A 6,140-nucleotide genomic window follows, 5' to 3' on the forward strand; every position below is an offset into this window, starting at 1 on the left:
TTATCTTCTAGATATGGAAACTGAAGCCCATAAAGATTGCTCTTAAGTAGCAGATTTGGAAATCACATCCGGTTTTTGTAACCTCAAGTCCAGGTCCAAGAATTCAGAAATGAGAAGGACCTGTCCCTGTTCTCCTCAGGGTATTATTTTAGTATTTGTTAATGGGGTAAAGAAATGGGTGGGGGAATATAAAGGTGGTGAACATGTTCTAGCTCTAAAGCTTCTAATTGTAAAGTGGCATAATCTTAAATAGTTTCATTTTGTTTTTCAATAATGCACACATTTCCTTTCAACAAAATAGAATTGTGTAGGTAGCTCATAAATCTCTTGAATGGGGGGCCTCCAGTGTCTACAGATAGCGATAAATCACAGTGAGAGGACACTGAACCATGAAATGATTCTGTTAACATGTCCATCTGCCTAGAATATATTTTCAAATCTCCAACAGAAGTGTCTAAATTATGAAGGGAGGTGGCCTAGCAAAGTTGATACATTGGTATTTGATACTTTTAACCTCCTCCATCTGCTGCTTCTGCTTGTGTCAAGCGTGGCCCAGTGGATGGAGTACGACATGGCCTAATGCTGAGTCGCTGGAATGCACCATTTTAACATGCAGTGAACCCAGAAGTTCCTTAAGCTATGTTATCTTGTGAAAAGTAAGGTATTAGTGCTAATTGTCTGGTCTAAGAAATTGCAAAAATTGCTAAGAGTCAGAACGAGAATTTTTACCACAAAGAAAATGAATTTAATGAGTCCTTGCTTTAAGCCCAGTACTGATTCTGATACTACCTACAATGGGATTTGGAAACCGTCCTTAAAATTGCTTTTGCCTTTTCAAGTTGCTTTGAATGTAGTCTCAGAATTTGGGGTGGGGACTAGTAAGTTCGGGTGGCCTGTGTGTTCCTGGGTTTCCGTACACAACAATGTGAGAATAGCTTTGTGTCTAGGAACCTTGCAGACGCCAGCTGACTGGTAGGGGACTGTCATTTTTCTACATTTTATTTTACTGCCCCTAGCACCGGTGACTTATCTTTCTAAACGAGAACAAAGGAGAATACTTCATTTCTGGCTTGGCACGTGGAATGGTTCTCGTCCAGTGGTTCTCAGAGCTTGGTCCCTGAACCAGTAACATCAGCATCACTTGGGAGCCTGTTAGAAATGCAGATTCTCAGACCCTAGCCCAGACGCACTGAATCAGAAACTGGAGGTTCGGCCCAGTGATGTGTGTTTTAACAAACCCTGTGGCCTATTCTGATGCTCCCTGAGGCTTGAAAACACCTGGGTGGGCCATTCCTCCTTGACTCCTTTCCAAGCCCTCTGCTGCCTTGGTGCAGGCCCTCATGAACCCTGACCTGAGCCATTGGAGCAGCCCCTCCCAACTGGTCTCCCTACCTTCAGGTCAACCTCTGCAATCCATTCTCAACGTCACTGTCGGCCTTCTTAATGAAATGCCAGTTTTGTCTAGTCATCAGTGGAGCACTCAACACTGCAGAGGGAGCCCAAGTTTCTCCCCTTTACTCCACTCACTCGCAAAGGGTGGCCCCAGGCAATGGATGCAGTAAGACCGTGGTAGTGATGGGGGCAGGTGTGGGGGGCTGGTAACCATTATGAGAAGGAATATTGGGTAACTGATCTTTCTTCCTTTTCTTTTAGATGAGCTTGTGTGGTATGTATGTGTTTTCCTGGAGATCAACTTTATTTGCTATCTAAGACAGGATCAAGAGGGTCAAGATTCAAAAGTGGCTCTCTAAGAAGGATCCGTAGAGGCTACTCAGTCTCCTGAGTATAAGCCTGAGGGCTGCCTGGAGCCAAGGCAAAAGGGGTCTTCTCAGATCTCTGAAGTCTGACCCATCTCATGCAATGACCATCCAGGTGTTTAGGGTCAAAGCCTCAGCTGGTAATTAACAGAGCAGCCTGGAGCAGTCCTTCTGCATTTCTCTCTTGGGAACTAGAGGCAAATGTAGGGATCTGAGAATTCTGGGACCCTGGGTCCTTGCTGTATGTTATCCTAACAAACCTAGGATCTTCCTTTTGCCTCATATCCCTGAATGACCCATGATTGCCCACAGGATGAAGTCCAGATATCTTACTACAGCCTATAAGGCCCTTCATACTCTGGTTCCAACTTGCTTTTTCTTGACACTGCCCAAATGCACCCTGCTCTCCACTCATATCAAGTTTCCTAAGGAAGACATGCTCTTTCCTAGTTCTCCATGTTTTTCACATACTGTATCCTTACCCTGGAATGCTCATTGCCCCCTTGTTCTCACATATTCCACATCTTCCACATTCCCCTTGGGCCCTGCCACTAACTACATGGTGAGCCTCCTTTAAAACCCAGCTCATATTTCACCTCCTTTGTGAAACCTTCTTCAAACCCATCAGGCAGGATTGGGCTCATGTATTTATCACGTAATGTTGGTCTAAGAAATACTTTTTGTGACAATTGCCTTATTCCCAGAGTAAGACATTCCCAAGCTTGAAACGCCCCAAATTTCCTGGGCCATAGGTGATAATAAGAGGCCTGGAGACTCCACTTTGAATGGGGAGGGTGGCTGTGGAAGCCACAGTGTGGTGCTGGGCCAATCAGATTTCCTCTCTTAGAAATTTTAACTGAGACATAGAGTCTTCTAATTGGTGGTATAACATCAATATAGACTGGTTGGCTTATGAACAGCAGAAATTTCTCTCTCAGTGCTGGAGGCTGAAAAGTCCAAGATCAAGGCGCTGGCAGATTCGGTGTCTGGTGAGAGCCCACTTCCTCATTCATGGACAACAGTCTTCTCACTGTGTCCCCGCATGGACGAAGGGGTGAGGGAGCTCTCTGGAATCCCTTTCAAAAGGGCACTAGTCTCATTCATGAGAATTCTGCTCTCATGACGTAATCATCTCCCACAGACCCCACATCTAAATACCAACACATTAGGGACTAGGTTTCAACATAGGAATTTTGAGGGGAAACAAACGTTCAGTCTATAGCAGTATATGAGCTGAAAAGCTGGAAAGAGTTGGGGCTGGGATGGCCATAATGGGCCTATAGCAAGATGGATAAGTAGAGCCAGCTGAGGGGAGAGAGAGAGAGAGAGAGAGAGAGAGGGAGAGAGAGAGGAAGGAAAAGAGAACAGAGCTGACTAGGAGTCGGTGAGACAGTGTGGCTTAGGAGGATGATCCAAATTTCTTACCTTTCCTGTTCCCAGCCTGGTTCACTTGGGACCTGTCTGAATGTAATTTTGTGTTCTCAGGTTTACTGGAATGCTATAGCCTTAAATAAAACTCCCTTTGCTCAAGCTATTTGAAACAGATTTTTCTTCAATGCAAACAGGAGAGCTTTAACCAGCCCATCTCTGGGAGCTTTCTGAGGGAAGATAACAAGGCTTCTCCCCTTTGTATCTTTTGTATCCTGGTATTAGTAAATTTTGAACGAGTGAACTAACATTAGGCGCTAAGGATGCCGCAGAGCATCTAGGAAATTATTCTGTAGAATCAAAACTGAAAGGTGTAGGGGAAGCGGGGGGTGGGGGTGGGGTTGACTGCAAAGGAGCACCAGGCAACTGTTTGGAGTGATGGAAATGTTCTCTATCTTGATTCTGGTGGTGATTACATGTCTGTATATGTTTGTTAAAACACACAGAATTGTACACCTAAAAAGGGAGAGTTTTGCTGAACATAAATTATAACTCAATAAACTTGACCTAAATAAATGAATCAATTAGAAAGAAAAAAAAGAAAGCAAAGTAAAATAAGATTTTCTCCATAACATATTAATTTCTTAATAAAGAATCTCTAAACATTTTTAATGTTTAGTTTACCCAATTCTCTTTTTCTTTTTTTCCTGTGCCCTTAGTTTCCAGATAATAGGGATTTGGAACATGATTTTGCTTTCTGGCATGTTCGACATTATTCAAAGTGCTGCCAAAATAGAAGGTACTAGTTCTCCACTTTCTACTTCTGAGTAGTGTTAGAAACAGAAGATTATGCTAGAAGAGAAATACATCCACTTTCCTGAGCTCTAGGTTCTGCTGGACCCTCATTTAAACATTTTGCCTATCAACTATTTGATTGGAGGTCTTGAAGCAATATTGATTATACTATCCTAAGCCAGCATCTCCCAGACTTACATAGGATGTTTAAACAGGGTAACTGAAAACAACAATTACAGCTTATGAAGCTTGCTAGGGTCAAATGCATTTGGGAAATTCTGGTTTAAACAAAGTAAACAGGTCTTTTTGTTTTTGCTTTAGTTTTTCTGTTTTTTTAATTGAGGTATTATGACATACAACATTATATTAGTTTCAGGTGTTCAACATAATGATTTGATAATTGTATGTATTGTGAAGTGATCACTGCCATGAATCTAGTTAACATCCATCCCCATACATAGTTACAATTTTTTTTTTCTTGTGATGAGAACTTTTAAGATTTACTGTCTTAGCAACTTTCAAAGATACAATATAGTATTACTAACTGTAGTCACCATGCTGTACATTACATCCCCATGCTTTATGTATTTTATAACTGGAAGTTTGTACCTTTTGATTCCCTTCACCCACTTTGGCAAACCACCCCCTTCCATTCCTGCCCCTGGCAATCACCACCAATCGGTTTTCTGTATCTATGAGCTTGTTTTTTTTGTTTGTTTGTTTTGGATTCCACTTAGAAGTGAGATCGTATGTTTTTTGTCTTTCTTTGTCTCATTTCACTTAGCATAATGCCCTTAGGGTCCATTCACATTGCTGCAAATGGCAAGATTTCATTCTTTTTAATGGCTGAATAATATTCCATTGCATATATATATATATATATATATATATATATATATATATATATACACACACACACACCACATTTTCTTTGTCCATTCATTTGTCCATGGACACTTAAGTTGTTTCCATATCTTGGCTATTGTAAATGATGCTGCAATGAACATGGGAATTGGATATCTTTTCAAGTTAGTGTTTTCATTTTCTTTGGATAAATTTCCAGAAGTGGGATTTCTGGATCATATGATAGTTCTATTTTTAAGTTTTTGAGCAACCTGCATACTGTTTTTCATTGTGGCTGCACCAACTTACATTCCACTAATAGTGTATAGGGTTCCCTTTCCTCCACATCCTCGCTAACACTTGTTATTTCTTGTCTTTTTGATAATAGCCATTCTGACAGGTGTTTTTTTTTGTATAAATTTATTTTATTTATTTTTGGCTGCATTGGGTCTTTGTTGCTGCACGCGGGCGTTCTCTAGTTGCGGTGAGGGGGGCTACTCTTTGTTGTGGTGCATGGGCTTCTCATTGCGGTGGCTTCTCTTGTTGTGGAGCACGGGCTCTAGGCGCGTGGGCTTTGGTAGTTGTGGCTCGCAGGCTCCAGAGCGCAGGCTCAGTAGGTGTGGTGCATGGGCTTAGTTGCTTCACGGCATATGGGATCTTCCCGGACCAGGGAACGAAGCCGTGTTCCCTGTGTTGGCAGGCGGAATCTTAACCACTGTGCCACCAGGGAAGTCCCCTGACAGGTGGTTTTGATTTGCATTTCTTCGATGATTAGTGATGTTGAGCATCTTTTCATGTACCTGTTAGCTATCTGTGTATCTTCTTTGGAAAAATGTCTGTTCAGATCATCTGCTCATTTTTTTAATTGGCAGCAAAAAATGTTTTTAGCTATTGAGTTGTTTGAGTTCTTTATGTATTTTGGATATTAACCCCTTATCAGATGTAGTAAACAGGTTTTCTTATTTCAGGACTTCCTGATGTCTTAGAATAGAGTCTATGAAATGAGATACTGAGATTTGCATATGTCTTAGATTACTGCCAATCCCATTTCATCCAAAATTATCAGGTATTTCCATCCCCTTCCTACATCTTTGCTTTGGAACTTGATTTAATTGAATCATTACTGTTATTATGACTTATGTCGTGTGTACTATGTCCTAAATACTGTGTTGTTGCATTAATTTTATTTTGTTTTACTTTAGAAAGGCATGGAGCTAGGGCTTCTTGAACTTTTCATGTTTATGCCATATAACACATACATTAGTTCAGTACTAGCTTATTTTAAAAATAAGTCTTTGCTGCTTGTAAGGAAGGCTCATTGTCAGGGCAGGAATGGTTTTCCTACCTTTTGTTTTGACTTCTGAGGCATGTTTCTTA

This window comes from Balaenoptera acutorostrata, chromosome 8, assembly GCF_949987535.1.
Source record: "Balaenoptera acutorostrata chromosome 8, mBalAcu1.1, whole genome shotgun sequence".
NCBI lineage: Eukaryota > Metazoa > Chordata > Mammalia > Artiodactyla > Balaenopteridae > Balaenoptera > Balaenoptera acutorostrata.